This window comes from Haliotis asinina, chromosome 5 (assembly GCF_037392515.1).
Source record: "Haliotis asinina isolate JCU_RB_2024 chromosome 5, JCU_Hal_asi_v2, whole genome shotgun sequence".
In the NCBI taxonomy this organism is placed as follows: Eukaryota; Metazoa; Mollusca; class Gastropoda; order Lepetellida; family Haliotidae; genus Haliotis; species Haliotis asinina.
This window is the reverse complement of record NC_090284.1, coordinates 3,854,829-3,872,916: the sequence shown is the minus strand read 5'-3', so window position 1 is coordinate 3,872,916 and position 18,088 is coordinate 3,854,829. Positions and strand designations below refer to the sequence as shown.

General features: G+C 41.7%; 1 protein-coding gene across 1 annotated transcript in view; it reads left to right on the top strand.

Moving 5' to 3' along the window:
* Positions 1–18,088, top strand: part of LOC137284810 (neuronal acetylcholine receptor subunit alpha-10-like) — a 163,017-nt gene that overhangs the window by 118,158 nt on the left and 26,771 nt on the right. The window lies entirely within an intron of this gene.

Below are 18,088 nucleotides of genomic sequence, written 5' to 3'. Positions count from 1 at the left end.
GTAATCTGTAGCTCAGACGGATATGTAATCAGTAGATGAAGCGGATATGTTCATGTAATCTGTGGCCAACTCGATATGTAATCTGTCTAATAAAACCAGGTGTAAGGCATGTCGTTCTACAGACACAAGTCAAGATAACAGCGATTACCTATAGCTGTAACTATCTGCAGCATCACTACACTACCTGCAACATGTGTGATCTCTACACTACCTGTAACATGTGTCATCTCCACACTAAGTGTAACATGTGTCATCCTTACACTACCTGTAACATGCCTTATCTCTACACTACCTGTAACATGTGTGATCTCTATATCACCTGTAACATATGTGATCCCTACACTACCTGTAACATGCCTCATCTCTACACTACCTGAAATATGACTGATCTCTACATTACATGTAGCATCCGTGATCCCTACACCACCTGTAACATGTGTCATCCATACACTAACTGTGACATGTGTCATCTCTGCACAGCCTGTATAATGTGTCATATCTGCACTAACTGTAACACGTGTTATCCCTACACCACCTGTAACATGTGTCATCCATACACTAAATGTGACATGTGTCATCTCTACACAGCCTGTATAATGTGTCATATCTGCACTAACTGTAACACGTGTCGTCCCCATCCTACCTGTAACATGTGTCATCTCTACACTACCTGTAACACATATGATCTCTACCACACTATGCCAACATTACCTGCAATGTGCTGCATCTCAACGCTACCGAAACTCTGTGAAGTAAGTTGTTGACACACAACATAGAAGTATTTTCCAGTAAAATCTTCACAGTCAGACCTTGACATGTTGTCACAGTCCACTCAAGGAGACGAGGTACATCTAAATCTAAGTGTTGATTTGTAGCAACAGGAATTAGGAATCATATTATTACTGCTGTTTTGAAATGACAGGTCGTTTTATTGACTTTTATCAGTTGATGACTGGCTGGGAGTGCTTAATGAAGTTCGATTTACTATCGTTAGCTATTAGGCTGAAACTATGCTACGGCCGGTGTTGGCCTGTAGATTTATCAGTTGCGCTAACCTTCCACCAATAAAGCAACCATTTCAGCCTCATCGCACACCCGGCCACACGGCCGCCAATTACATAAAGTCATCTATCACGGAACCGTCGGCCGCCACGTTGCGTCGATGAAGCCGCCGCGAGGCGACCAACACTCCTCACTTCCTCGATAAAACCAGCTAATTTGTTTAGATCCAGGAATTAAAAACCACAATAGTTTAAGCCCCGATCATAAATCTGCCTAGAGCATGTTAGCTTCTACTTGAATAACGTGTCATCTTAACTGTGTGCAAGCGTCTGCTCATCACCAGATATCTTTGTCCGGTTAAAGATACCAATTAACGCCAGGAACATGTCATTACAACCCCAGACTCGGGTACAGCTGAAGAAGGTTTAGAGGAATCAGTACCAATATATGTATGTGGAGATTTGCCCCTCAGGCAAAATAAATATTAAGATTTACCAAATCTGCCTGAATAGGATGATGCAGCAAGATATCGAATGCAGACTGTCATATTTCAACCAACAGCCGAAACTGCGAAGTATAGTCTTTTAATTTAGACTTTCACACACAGACAGTGTGCGCTTTGCAAGTGATTGCGTACTGTATGACGACACGTGCGAATACCATACAATCCGTATACCAGATGATTACCAAGATTTCACATCTTGACAGTTACGTTACCTATAAATCTTGACGAAATGTCTTTTGCGTTCAACTTCTGATCATAACTGAATGTCTCCATCTCTAATCATGACAGGATGTCCCTTACGTTCCATCTGTGATCATGACGTAATGTCTCGCACATCCCATCGCTGATCATGACGGGATTTTGTTCACGTTCCATCGCTGATCATGACGGGATGTTGTTCACGTTCCATCGTTGATCATGACGGGATGTTGTTCACGTTCCATCGCTGATCATGACGAGATGTTGTTCACGTTCCATCGCTGATCATGACGGGATTTTGTTCACGTTCCATCTCTGACCATGACGCCATCAATACTCTAATCATGACCATGACGCTATATCTCAAATTGACTGCCTAAAACCATATTCACTCACTCACCTCTGATCATTGCACCTTATAACGCTTTTTGTCTCATGACAGTGGCGCTATATCTCAAACTGTCTATCAAGAGTGTCTCTACTGGATTATGACGTGGTCTCATGGCATACCGTCCGCCATGTGTGTTCCTCTGTTTATGGAATAATAACGCATACAAAGTTTGTCTTCCCATGACACCCTGTCACATGTCAAACATATACGTACATGTCATGTTGGTTTGTGTCTGTTGGTCTGCGGATAGCATATGATTAGGAGAATCACCAAACTTGTTTTTGCCACAATTGTGCTAGTTAAAGCTTCTGCTTGTTTGAAGCAAACACAATTATTATCACTGATTTCTCCTCACTTTAAGCCTGTCAGTTGAGGCACAGTGTGTATTTAAGCAAATATTGGCGCAGCGATATTCCATGGTGTCGTCTCACGGATTGTGTTATGACGTTTGCATGTAAACCGACTTTGAATCCGAGTCAATGACTCATAGAGAGATCTAAATGAGGATATCGGAGGTTAACATGTCCAGCTTATAAAAGATGGAATCGTTCCCATGGGCAATTTCCCCAAGAAGCGAATCATTATGTATAAATGAAAGTTTAAGCAAAGCTGACGGCATACGCACCTCTCCTTTTACTGCGGAGGATTGAAGCGCATGATCAATAATGTTTGTAGTTGAAATGGAAAGGATTTTAATCCGCATGTGTCGGGATGGGCGTCCCCATCACTCATGCAGGACGCTCGCGCTTTCTAACGTGGACATCTTCTGAAGCGTTCCGTTAAATGATTGAACGAAACATAAACTTAGTGTCACACACACTGCACACTACAGTAAAAGGTACAATAGATACAGCTTTACCTAACTGTGTCCAGTATTCCTAAAATGACTACAATTACCTATCTGCCAAATATGGTTAGACTGGCAATAAAAGTAAATATTGACGTCTAGTCGCTGGTCTTTCACCGACAATGAATTTAATGACATATTTTGTCCTATGCTCTTAAACTAACAATAAGTACAATCACTTACTTTTGTATCCAATGCTCTTAAAATGACAAGTAATATAGTTACTTACTTTAGTCCATTTCTCTTAGAATGACAATAAACATTATTAGTAATACTGTTTGTCCGATACTCTCAGAAAAACATTAAATATGCTTGTTTCTGTGGAGTCCGCTATCCCCAGTCGCTGATAATAAATTCAAGTATTTACTTCTGTGTGGCGATCATAGTTTCGTTTGTCCAATAAGTTTGTGATGGGAGTAACTGTCTTCTACTTTTGTCCATTTACACTAAATATCAACAAGTACTTAGTCGGATATCCTTAGAGTATCGGTAGACAAATTCTGATACTGGTCACTGTCACTCTTATGGCAATAATATTTAAGAAGACTAAATGGAGTACTGTACATAGTGATAACAATATCGATATGTTTGTTCTATTCCGAGAATGTTACTAATTCGTAACTGAACGAGTTCCTGTTACTGTTCAGTATTATCACATGACTGAGCTTATGAAAATACACACGCACTGAATAGCCCGTGCTCTCAAACAATATACACATGATCATGAAATACCCCTCATATAAGCAACAATAAGGTTTCAGACAATGCGTCAAATGAGAAGGAATGAATGGCAATGAGAAGCCCGTGACTTGCTCTTGATCATTTCGTTATATGTTTACGTACAATATTGATGTTTCTGATGCAAGTCCAACCGGATACAGCTATCCATTGGGGAAGCTGTGCTCGGATCATTAAGTAAACTTTTGTCATATTTTGTTGAAAGCAAGATACTGGTGATCTAAAATATGCCCTATCAGTTTACACGAGAAATTGCATGTTTCGAAATAAACACGGAATCCAACACATCCGAATTAATGAGAAGCTTGTAAACCTTTACGAAATGTACTGGCGAATGTAAACTATGTTGCCTGTTCATTTAACGTTACAAATGGTATGCTAGGTGAAGGGTGCATTCTTTGAGTGTTACTGGTATCCACTGTTAACAACGATGTACTAGTTTCGTCTTTGATTGGCGAACTATGAGCTAGTAGTCAAAGCGTCCGCTTGAAGATGGGGGTGCGATTCCCCACGAGTATAATTTGAAGCCTATTACTGGTGTCCCCCGCACTGATATTGCAGTAATATTGCTAAAAGCGGCGTAAAATATTTACTCACTCTTTCAATGGCATTTTAGACGTAAGTTTTAGCAGTACCCCATAAAGAAGAGTCATAAAGGCAAAATACTGTATGGGTAACATCTTATGACTATTATGATACTCTGTATACCCCTCTCAATAAACGGTGACATACCACTGCAAAAACCGACTCGTACATCTAACAGAGCAAAAGCAGCATGTAAAAGAAAGATACATGAAATATTTAACTTCAACAAAAGTGGATAGCCGTGGTTAATACAGTAACGTGATAATGAATAGATATCATAATAAGGAGTCATTCATAAAGAGGCATGCATTTATTGGTAAAAGTATTGTATTAACTGTGTTAAAGGTGTATGTTACAAGAGTCATGTTTTAACTAGTACTATGTTTTTGCAGGGGATATGTAGACCATACGATTGGGTAACGTATGGTTCATGCATCAGTCATTTGCCCTGTTGTATGCACGCCCTCAAAATTCTACCTGATAACTTCTTTGAGTTTGACAGATAATATTAACTAGCAAGTTCTGGATGCAGGTTACCCTGTGGAAGCATGAATCATCCCCACAGCATGCATATCCGTCACATGATAACCATCTACCTTCAGATAAACTTTAAAACTCTTTCACAAAGAGACATACAGATCATCCACAACTTCATGGGTTCAAGTGACTGGTTTCTCCCCATTTCGCAAAGTCCTCGCTATGCCACGGATCACGCACTTAAAAACAGAATATCTGATAACTTTGCCTTCTAATAAATCGAGTAAGTATTTTTTCCGATATTCTATGTAAATGCATCATATTTGTCTACGTGGTGTCTGTATGTTTCAGGCTACGCATTAAAAACGATGGTGGAAATAGTGTACTTTCAGATGCAATGAGATTACCATAAATTCTTGTGTGAACGAAATACTAGAAACCAGATAGGTAGGCATGTTTGTGAGCTTTGCAGTATTATGATAAATAAATACACAGAACACCTTAATTACTCATAATGCAAAAGTTCCAGTGAACAGGAGAGTAATTCTTTATTCTTGTTTCCATGTCAACAGAACAGTTACATGTTTCATGCCTCTATATTGCGCGCTTGAATGTCTTCTAATCGACCGCCAGACTTGTTTAACTGTTTCACGAGTGGCTCAATGTGCCTGGCGCCTTCAAATCTTTTTCCCCTCTTCATTCTCATGACAAACGCCATTGGCGTGGCATGTATGACTTTTGGATGCAGTTTATCCTTGTAATTAACTGACTTCTGATGCACGTCGGAGGCACATCGTCGAATTAGATGGCCGGAGGTGAAGGATCGACGAACTGACTTTATGGGAGGGATTGATGTTTATCCGGAAAAGTAAATCCCATGTTCCTGTAAATATTAGCACAATTGTATATGTTATAAACTGTTGAAAAGATATAAGATTGTCTACCTAAAAATGCAGTGTTGCAAGATAAATCCTACAAATGTTGGCTCATATTTTTGTTGTTGTTCGTTTGGGTTTAATTGTATCTTATGTTTTTTTCTTATTTCATGATTATTAAGCGTCCACATACATATATATGTTCCCTGCCTCATCTGAGATCTCCCCCCATCCCACTATTCCATATAAACATGAGCTGTGCCTGCTAATGTATGTAACAGTCTATCCAAGTGTGTCCTCGATTTGCCACGTATACAGGTCCAGTACAGTATTTACGTCATTTACTATTATAAATGAGATGTTTGTGGTCTGAGATTGTAAACTTAAGGTCAAGTGGAGCCTGCGTAAGATATCAATGTAATGGCCATCCATCTCTTTGGTTTGTGTCTATCTCTGTAACTGCTAGCCTCTTTGTGAGGAGGTGTGACCTGGCCGCTCCTGCCTGTAGTCTAAACCCTTCCACTGTGCCCTTGAGGGACGGCGTTTGGTAAATGTACGGCGAATGTTCCTGTCTATTTGCCTGCATACTCTTATTGATTATACAAACCGGTTTGGGGGTTTCTGATTGTACCGAAATATTTCTAATTGCCTAGTTTTCTACACAATTCCACTACACCAAATTGCTATTACTTGTGATGGATTGAAATTCGTCACTTGGAATTACATGTAACATGTACACCTCTATTGATTAGACTAAGTTCATTTCGCGAACACCTGGTATCATTTTTTTTATAGCTTTCCTACATTTTCCGCTTTGATTTTGTGTGAGCTGACTTCCCTTTGTAGTGGCATTGAACGAGTATGAATAACGATAGTTTGAATCAATTTCTCAGAATATAAGTATGGCCGTAGAATGTCGTTCGCTGGAGCTGCTCCAGAAGACGTTGCGTTCTTGGAGCAAAAGATAACATCAGCTATTTATTCACTTCCAATGTCAAAAATAAACCAATATCGGAAGGCATTCATCTCTGTCAAAATACTGTTCAAGTTACCCATGAAAATAGTGAGTGAATGCTTGTCTAACCACAACACTCTGAATGCTCTATTGTGGATGCGTGTGTTTTGTTGTTTTGCTGTGTGTTTGTTGTTTGTTTATTACTTTTTGTTTATTTCTTTCTGTTTTCATTATTCATGTTTTTGTTTTATGTTTTTGCTTATTTTTGTTGTTTCTTTTCACTGTTGTTGAATTCACGACTTTTTTCATCCTAACTTTATATAGCAACTCAATTGTCAATATCGGACAACCCCGAAGGGCTATACGGGTGACAACCCTGTAGCCCTAAATGGGTCACCTAAATGGGACATGCAGGAACATGTCATGGAGCGTGGAGCCTCCAGGGCACTCCCAAAGGGACGTGTGGGTGTGTGGAACCATTCCATTAATTATGACTCCCTATTTTAGAGGCATTTGTAGAGTCCTGATATTGATGATGATGCCACCGAACCGTAACACGCGGAACCTAGTCATGAAGCCAATATTCAAATTGGCCATTCCTGTGTTTATGATTTTATTATGGAGGTTAAATAGCTGACAAAAAATACGCAACAGAAACATGATTGAACTAATTTCCGCCCAGTACGAGAGGACATCTAATACTCGTTCTAAAGAAACAGATCTGTTCCACAAGCAATATTCGAATTGGAATCTGAGCCGAGTTCAGTGAGCTAACTCATGCTCCGGTCCTGAAGCTCTCCGAGAACACAGGCTTCTTACTGTTGTAAAAGTGTAATCATAAACTGTCATTCAATCCAGAACTTTTTGTGGCGTACGAAGAATCTCAAGTTGGATATTCGATCATAACGGCATGACCTCTTGGAATGAACTGCGGTCGTTTGCCAGGAAATTACTATATCGAAATAACACCCACTTCCTCAATATAACACACGTATGAACCCATATATGTTACCCATTTGCCTCTATATACCACACGTGCGAATCCATATATAGTACTCGTGCTTCCGCTATGGAAAACACGCGGAGACCATGCATTAAACCTTTGTTATCAATGTGTTCCTGATTTACCCTCTCTAACCGTAGACGTACAGCATGTATTGATCGACAGTGGGCTACCGGTACCTCTCGTTTGTATGTATATGTGTGATAAGTAACAGCCGCACTAATCTTGACACATAGTTTGATTTGATAGTTTGATACATGGGTTTTTCTCGCACCTCTCAGTAGACCAGCAAAACATATATCATCTGACCACGCGGTAGAGAACGAAGTGTTGTACAGATGTAATATGTGGAGAAGATCACCCACAAAATGTCTTTAAGTTTCGACTTAAGTAGATGTTCCAAGCTGCGCTCCGTCATAGACTACATGAGGTACATCGTCTATTGCTGTTTATTGTTGCTCAGCTAGCCACACGTCATGCAGGCAGAAGTGGGATTACTCGTCCATTTGCACGATACCTCGTAGTCTATGATCTCCTTCTTGGGGTCAAAAGAGTCATAAGCAAACTAATTCCAGAAGGAATGCACTGGTGATCAGTCATTCTGCGCAAGTGAACTTATTGATATTTAAAACTAAACTTCACGGGATAATAACTTTTCTGTATGAGTTATGGTTCCTGCTCGTCCCCGAGGTATTTCGTGCCCCGTGCCGTTGTCCCCAGACCCCGGTTCTTCCGCCTGGCCAGTCATTTCTGTGGTCGGTGTCCGTGCTGATTGCTGGTCAGTTATTTGGGCCACAACACAAAGACAAACCCGGCTCCGACCTGCCTGCCTTACAGCACACCAGCAGCCTATGAAACCATCAATCAGCTAAATTCATAAAATTGATTTTCTCTTCAACTCACCGGCCCCAAATGCTTGTTAATTGTCGCATTTTCCGCCCCATATTTGAAATAATTATCCAATTTGTTTGATTCAAACGTGGCCAAATGATCGTTTGAGATATTATGTCCAAGGGTACGCGTCTCGCCCAGTCTTATCGCTTAAACAGATAGAAAAGTGGCCCCATACTATTAGATACGGCGGCGGTTGTAATGATAAACGCGGTGATATATAGCTATTTCTCACATGCTGACTCACAAAGACATGAAATTATTGCCTATTTTATGGAAATAATCGAACTGGGTCATCGGCTCCAGGCAGTTAGATTTGTGAGTTTTAATTCCTCGCTGGGAGGCAGGCTAATTTGTGTACGCGACGCTTGTACGCCTTCTATCGCCCATTTATGTAAGTCTTGCGCACTGAAACTCAATAGACGCCATTAGGGGACTGCTTGTGTCACTGTCTGCAGACCCAACTATAACAACCCAACTGCTGGAGGATGTGTTAAATGTATAGGCAGAAATAACACAGATATTGTCATTCAAGACTGCGATTTCTCATTTCCCATGGCTGCATGGAAGTGATACGTTCACTATATCTTCTGTTGATGATGGGCAAAAGGAATTTCAGATATCACCAATAGATGATGGGTCGGGGCATTAAGGGATGTATATAATGTTTGAATCTTAGGGGAAGAGTAAGGTGTTACAGGTTACAGAGGAAATATCATACGGGAACTGTTTTGGGAGATTGTTTTCATGATGACAAGAAGTACTTTTGATGACACCGGGAAAGTGGTTTTAATGATCTATGGGAGGAGCGACGATATTGGTTGGTGACATGTGTCAAGTGCATTCCGAGCTGAGGTCATGACAGGGATCTATGACACGCAGCTGACCCTTGAAAATAATAGGACAAGTCCACCACTTCGATGTGCCCTTCAGAATAAGAGAGGAAAATGGTCGTTAACGTCCATGGTGACGGAAGGAGTAGTCATGGAACACAACAGGAAAAGGGAAGTGATTTTAGGTAACAATATTGAGTATGTGGCAGAGTATATGACAATGTGGAAGAAGTCTCTTTAACCGACCGAAGCACCGAACGATACGACAGCGACATACACGTCGAGTCTGGACCAGACAATCCAGTGGTTGATAAAATGAACAGGGTCTAATCTTGTCGGGGTACAAACAACGGCATGGTGCTTTGTTATATCCATTGTTTTCTATGTAACGCCACACGTCTTCAGTATTCCCATTGCCCGACAACTGGCTGTAAATAATCGAATCTGGTCCAGACAATCCAATAATTGATACTGCGAACGACGTCTCACACCGTCGAGGTGCAATAACACGCAGTGATTTTAGGGGTACTGGGGAATTTCGGTCATGAAGGATGGTCAGTAATAATCTCGGAGACAAAGATGGACATTATAACGGAAAACAGATCGAATGGATGTTGAGCAAAAGCTTAGTGGGGCTGAATAAGAACGACAAAGACCTAGTGATGAAACAAGGCATACCTTGTTTCAGGCGATTATAGACTGGAGTACAAAGTTTGTATATAAAACTGTGTTAAAGGTTGTCATTACAGACAGATGCATAAAACAAAATAAATAGAGAGAAGCGTGTTTCTTCTGAGAGTAGGACCTTCTGCCACTCACGTCGCTGACAACGTCCAACCATCAGGGCACATCTAAGTCTCTCTCGACGGTGTTCGGCTATCAACTACTGTTCCCAGAAAGGGACCGAAACCCAGATGACGTCACCACCAGGAAGCGGTTTCACAGATGCAGCGCAGATCCAAGTCCTCCTGTGGCGTTCTTACTCCAAGTCTTCCAAGCGTACTTACGATGTGGGAGGCCCGTTCTCGTCATCGCAAAGTTAATCGAGCCATTCTTTTCATGGTTTGAAATAAAATAAATGTCTGACAACCCGTTTGCTTGTGTGAAAACATGCAAACAATAGTTGGAGAGAATTATGAAAAGTGGAAAACTCTTTTTTGCAGTTGGCCATGCATTTGCATGTGATGGTCATTGGAGATGAATTTGGAATTTTGGGTAATTTCAGTGTCTACGTGTTAACGTTTCTTTAGCCCGTCTGTTTACAGGAGTGGTTCGCCTACATGAACTGCCTACTAATAAGACGATCGCGGATCATTATTTACCGTTTTGCCTAGAGCAGCATACAAGAACACATGTTAGATATAGTGCGTCCCTAAACGAGGTAAAACCAGCAGTAGTTGTAATGGGTAACATTCTGGTACATGTCATGCACGCCAAATTACATACGAGTTGTCTCCCCTACTTCTGGTCTTCTCGCTGATTCGGCTATTACTCCCAGTAATGGCCGTCGAAGTTCGATTCGCCAGCTACAATGATGTAACTTGCGTCTTCTCTGAAGCGGCAGACCTGCAATTTTCCTATGATTGTATAAATTGACATTTTATCCTGGCTCCAATCGGGATAATTCGACCAATACTACTTCTGCGGAGAGAGAACGTACTTCCCACCACCAGACTGTTAAACACCTTAAGAAAAAAATGTCCGCAGAGAATGGATTGTTGATACTGTTACGCTGGATAGATGCTGATGTTGCAGCGCATCGCCTTTCACACATCGGAGCTAGCCGATAAACAGTTTCGGTCTGTTTGGTTCCGTTATGAACACTTTGGCATTTCAAACTGACTTATTTTTGTTGATAGTGATTAAACACCCAGTACCGTGGATAGGCTGGCTGCACGCTCCATAACAGTTGAGCCTGAGCGCCAGAGAATATGGAATATTATGTTAGTTCCGATACAGCGATCAGTGACAGGCTTACTTCAGACGGGGTCTCAGCCACGGGCTTTACTCCTCCATAGATGGCGCTAAAGATGGAGGCACAAGCTTTGTGCGAGTCGGGAATAAAGCAGCATGGCCTGTTAGGAGCTTCTGCATGTTACATATGGGAAAAAGGGAAATATTAAGAAAGAAACACTCAATTAATGGGCTTAAGACTGAGCGGGTGAAAAAGGTTTGAGACGGCACTGGACAGGCAATGAGCCGTAGGTTCATGTACAGAAAAGGCATTTGCTCCAGCTTGCTGATCGGAGTAAAATGGATTTTCAGCGTAAAATAGACCAGAACTAGCAGAAATAACTGACGAACGGTGTGTAGATGGTAGCAGGGTATCGTGTGTACTTAAACGAACATTGTACAGTCGGCTGGTCATTGTTTCCATACGCGTTGTATCAATAAGCAGTCTATCTGTTCCACCCGGTCAGTGCTACTTGATGCTGAAGAGTAGCCTAAGTGTTTTCCCGTGTTTATACATTGAAACTTCCATAGTCGGGACCTCCGTTAATCCGTACAGCAATCTCCTGACCGAGCGTTGCAGTTCACATGCTTGTAAGGTGGCTGTAGTCCGTAACCATCGGAGAACGTTACAATTAAGGAGGGCCCATTCTAAAACAATATGTCACTGCATATCTCAGAAGCGGTTTTGGATATTTCAAATAATGAGTGTGCCTTAGTGGTGTGGTCCAAGCCGACTAGATATATACATATAAGTTGAATCAAGGATGATATCTACTGGAGCGCAGTGCCATGTTTGATGGAACTACACTGCACTCTCTGTAAGTATTTTAAAAGGTGGGATCTCCAAGATACCCATCGAGGTCGAACATTGGATTTATCGTCTCGTACTTAACGTATTTATTGCCATGTATTTTGTTTTCTTCTATTTGGATTGATCATTGTTCCATTGTGTGGCGTGATGGATGGTGCATTATCGGAGATGTTGCATTGATACCTCACGGGGCTCTTTATGGCGTGAAATACACATCAGGTTCACAAATAAGATTTATCGGGTCATATTCATCATTGAAAACTGGAAGAGATAGCAGAAGTCTTTTGCCGTATAAAAAGTGAGGTTTTAGAGATGCTCATGGAAAATAAGTTGAGAGGCTACAAATCTAAGTCGCACAATATCAAAAGCAGTAACTCTGCTGTTAAGCCTGAAAATGGAAATGTTCTTTTTGTGCAAGTGGCATTTGTGCATTTGTTCTGAGCAGGCAGTGCTGTGATTTGTCAGTGGGACTACTTATCGTGTTATGTTATTAGGAATTCATTTCTCAAAACACGCACGTTTAAGTCATTGCTATTATAGAGCATTAACGTGGGCAGAGAGTGCATCTCGCGATTCAGGCTGTGCTTGTTCGGTGATTGTTGGTGTATCGTGACGAGTTCCAGATATCGTTTAGAACTGTAGATATCGTTACACGGTGTAGATATCGTGGCGAGTATTAGATATCATGAAGCATTGCATATATAGTAGTGAGCAGAAAATATGGCAGCTAGTGGTAGATATCGTGGCGAGTATTAGATATCATGGAGCATTGCATATATAGTAGTGAGCTGAAAATATGGCAGCTAGTGGTAGATATCGTGGCGAGTATTAGATATCAGAGCGAGAAGTAGATACCGTGTTGTAGATATCGCAGCTGGTGGCGCCTCGTAGATGTCAGTCAACGTCTTCAGTTGAAAACAAAATGATTTTGAATTATTCTTAATATCTACTTGATGGCTTTGTTTGTTTGCCACGTGAGAAAATCAGCTTCAAAATGACATGCGCCCAAACTTAATAGTTCATAAAATATAACCTATTAGCATTTTGTACATTGAATTTTTTATACGTTTTGGAATCCAAACTTTCAGAGAGGCGGAAGTTTATGTGAATGATCGTCGCTAGAAGTAGATTCAGGTGTTAGATTCGTGGTGATGAGCAATCAAGTCCGGTTGTAGACGGCCGCAATCATTTACAATGTCTTCATTAGAACCCTATTAAGAGAGGAGCTGAGGCCTGTGTAGAGGTCCGCAGCCCTACCAGACACCAATGTGGCGTGATTGGGGTCTTGTAAACGAACGACTGGTTGTAGGTGTTGATTAGGGTCCTGTAGATGAACAAGTTTCATCTACCTGAATTGGATTTGATTGTGGCATTAAAGCCCACCAGTGCCTAACTCATCTCACTTCCCCATCGTCGTTTCCCCCAATCGAGAGAGATCACACCTGTCCGAAAGATATCTGTTAATAGGTGAAAAATATCATTTTGAAAATCTTCAGGAGACTATAAAATTTTCTCGAATCCGCATAGCCAACAGAGCTAAACCTGACGGGGATTTTGAACGTTATGACATGACTTGACTTTATTCAATTAGTGTATTATGTTTGACAAAAAAACCGAAAATTCCTTAAGACGTTTACTATTACCAAACACAATGCGATCTTAGATATTGATACACTGAGAGAAAGTTATCAGATTCGGCCATGCCATATTGAAAACGACCTTTCAAAAAACAAACTGTCTGTAAATCATTTTATTGACTGAATTACCCCCACCGTACAACTTGAAACACATTGTGATTCTGCCTGGTGAGTAACAGTGCTTAAGTGCTAGTTTTGCTTGGTAAGAGCTAGTATCCTTCAGGACGATTATGTTAACGTGATAAAGGTGTGTGGGGGCGTTATAACCCCTGACAGTTAAATACATAATGCGACTCAGTTACTTATATGGCCCAATATAATATACACCATCCCCTAGCCACATCCTCGTAATGTGTGGGCGTTTAACTTACTTGTTTAATACATTAATCAAGATTTCATTTCTCCAAAACATGCAACGAAGGTAGAATAATGTTTCATGTTGTAACTGTTGAAGAGTTAAAAATAGGCTGTATGATGCAGCATCGCGGGTGATGTCTCAGTCGATGCCCATGACGTGTGGGGCTATATGGAAACTTCCCATGCTGTCAGGCATCAGACGTCAGTTGGAACTACTGGTCCTCTTTCTTTCCCGCCACCTGATATGACGTGTGCCTCGGGCAATCACCAGATTAGCTCGGTATGCCATGTGATCTCGGTGGTAGGCTCCGTGAAGTGCTCGGTCTATGCTGCAGTTTACCCACGACAAGCCAAGGTTTCGGCTCACAGGTCGAAAGGTCAGCCTTTGTGCAAATCCAGCATTCATCATTAGCGAAAACTGTTTTTGGCTTCGATTTTTACTACAAAGAACATCTGTTAATTTCATATCAAATCAAAGCATGTTTTTTGGAACTTCAAGCATATCCTTCAACGGATGGGTTTCTGTACCGCACGCCACCACCTGAGATCTCCTTGAAACTGACAACAAACTGCCTTTATAGAAAATATTGGAGACCGACACAGCCTTTGTAGATTGTGTCGAAGACTGACGACAAACCGGCTTTAGTTAATGTGTTTGAAACTGACGCTGCCTTTAGTGAATGTGTTGAATGTCGTGTTAGTAGAATGTGTCGCGCTGCCAGTATAGAATATGTCATACAATGATGACAGTTTGAGTTTTTGAGTTGATTGTGGCGTGAAGGTGTTGTTATAGGTTGTGTCTGGCAATGGTGACGTTTTGTTTGCATTGAATTCAAAGTCAAAAGTCGGTATTGGCCCAATGAAGGGTACAACGCAAAGTTATGTGACATGTACAAAGGCCACAACAGGGCCGTCACAGACATAAAATCATGAGTTTTACGCCCCACTCAGCAATTGTCCAGCCATATGGCGGCAGTGAGTAAATAATCGAGCCTGGATCCCGTTAGTCGCCTTTTACGACAAGCGTAGTTGCCTTTTATGGCGGGCATGGGTTACTGAAGGCTTATTCTACCCCGGTCCTTCTCAGGTTTTTGGTATACGGATATATATAGTGTCATAATTTAGCATAATATGAAGATGTGTTAAAATGTATGTGTTGTAACTCTAACAACAACATGGGAAATTGTGCTTCGTCCTTTATCAGCTGTTTCATTACCAATACTACGTATATAGGTCACATAGTGACAGTAATCTATTAAGTATGTGTCATGTCAGCCGCAATCCTACTGACCTACATTTCTTCAGACATTGAATCTCAAATGTCCCATTACTTTAGCATAAAAGGTGAAATGTTTGCACACACAAGATTCTTACGAGGCGATCAGAGAGTCAATAGTTTGACTTTAAGCTCTCAGTAACTCTTCCACTCTACCACTCTACCACTCTACCACTCATCTTCTATCATGGGTTTACACACGTCCGCAGCAACACATAGCCCATCATACGGCCCAGAGAAGCGTGAAATGGTGTCAGCCATCGCAGGATATCTGAATTGTGACAGTTAACCTTTTTGGTCCATCTATTGGTCTATCGGTACATACGTCTCCTAAATCCCGCGACTGCCTTCCTCTCTTTGATGGGTCTTTATTTCTTTTTTACTAGACTCATCAAGTTATGGTAACTCGGTCCGACCGTCAGTTTCTGTCCCTTGTGCTGTTGAGTTCTACCAAGTCCTTTTGAGGACCTTGCATGTTTTACCGTGAAACGTTACCTTAACTGGAGCCAAAAGAGGATGTGGTGGCAAGATAGCAGATATTACCTGTCACTCAGATGGCGCTCATTGCCCGATACCGTCAGTCAGCCGAGAGAAGGTCTAAGTTCCCTGGCATATAACTGCGTCAAGACAGGGACGGGCCTTCGAAATGTTTTCGCCATTTGTTTTCAGAGGAATAAACTGAGATCAAGTTTTCTGTCATATTAGCATATATATATGAAGTATCAAATTCGTTTCTATCTCACTCAAGTTTCGCCAAAGCCCAATTCAAAGCTTGAATATTATTGCTGCGTCATTCATTTTTTTCTCCAGCGTTTGGTAACCACAAGGCATGTGTTGTGCAACTCTTGTGTCACCATTATCATCATTGCCACTGACACATGCGTTCTGTAGTTAGTATAGAATATTCATCGAGGGGTCAGTTTGTACATCAGATGCCATCCGGCAAACCTTATTTGCATATAAAAAATGCTGATAGATGCTACAGTTTACTCCCCCCTTATCGATGACCATATCGGGAGAAGCAAGAACTTGTCTTGTCGCCATACTGCTAGCGAGTTGCTGAGATTTTTGTTTTCAGTGAATCGGTGGCTCAGTGTTTCAGGTACCCACTGGTGTCGACTTACTCACCTCGGTACCATTTACCTGTAATCATCCTAATGAACAGATAACAGAGGCTGGTGTCTTCATGTGACCATTGGGTCTACGTGATTTCATGTTGACAAGGGTGACTGCTCATTCACCAAACATCATTAGCATTGAGAATTTAAGAAATACACCCATACCACATACACGTCCAGGCAGATATGCTGACACATGATATGTGTCACTCGAGGAATGGTATATTTAGGCTTTTGGACCCGAAATGGAGGCCAGGGCAAGTTACACATGGAAACAAGATCTCATAGATGACTTCATTGTGTACGTGTAACGTAATGGCCAATCAGCTTCATACATAGTATTACTTATAATACATCCTTAAACATATTCAACTATTTGTCTCTTCACCTACGTTTCACCTTACATGCTAGACCTATGATTCCCAGCTCATACACCCCGACATACTATCTACCCACACACCCAGTACACCTGTAAGCAACGCGCATCAGGACACAGCGTTCGAGTGAGCCCGCGGATGATGGATTCGGCTTTAAATGAAGGTCAAGGTTGGACAATCATTACAAAAATAAAGAGAAAGAAACTGTTTCCTTAACATGACCTGCCGTTCCCGAGCTGCAACCGAGATACGATATGAGGACTAAATATAGCCATTGCTACACCCATCGTGTAGATTAAAGGCTTAGCTGCTAGCGAGTGGAGAGGTCATTATTTCCAGCAAGTTGGCTAATTCACGACATGGGAGCTCCGACATCGAGGTGGTGATCGGATTTTCAGAGTGCGATGCGGAGGTCGGTTCCGGGAAATATTTCATCTGCAGCTGACACTGCGTTATGATAAAGGGCCAGAGGCGGGCCCTGGCGTCGCTGCCGGCTCCACGGGGCTTAGCTGGGCAGCCCCGCTCTCATATTCACCCAGGCAGCCATGATAAGTATCTAATTGCTTCTTCGTATAAAATGGTTCATGGACATCAGTCGTTCCCCATCTATACTTGCCTATTTGCCAGGGTCTGGTCCCAGCTCGGTTGTCCCCGCTAGTGCAGTGCCTTACTACACTAATCTCATCAGCCAGCAAATTGCAGCTTCGGAATAGTCCTGCTTAAGAGTGTAATCCGCGTTGACAGGACATCGGGACGCTCTCACGTCGCCAGCAGTCGGGCCGCTGCTAGGTAGCACATACAGAAACACTCAAGTGATGCTCAGTTGGCATTAACTTTCTTTCTTAATCTGATCAAATTCGCCTCTTAGAACAACGGAATGCCGTGTCTGTGTCTTACGTGCCATGATTGAATCATGGAGATACGTTCATTGGTGAAAAGGTGTGGTTTAGGTAGTATTATCTCATGTGTCTGCACCGTAAGCGTAATTACAAACATGGCATAATGATGCATACATATATATGAACGCAGTTCAAAGTTCTTACAACACGCAATAAAATTTCGGACGCCAGCTGTCCACATTGCATAAACCAAAACCCTATTGTGTGACGAGCATCCGTCACTTCTTCTCCAACCAATTCCCATTTTTTGCCTTGAAAACACCTGATATACACCTCAACCATTTCCTGCCATTCAATACCCACTATCTATCTTTTTCATCTCGCCAAACAACGCCCAGCATCAACTACGAACTTCCTACC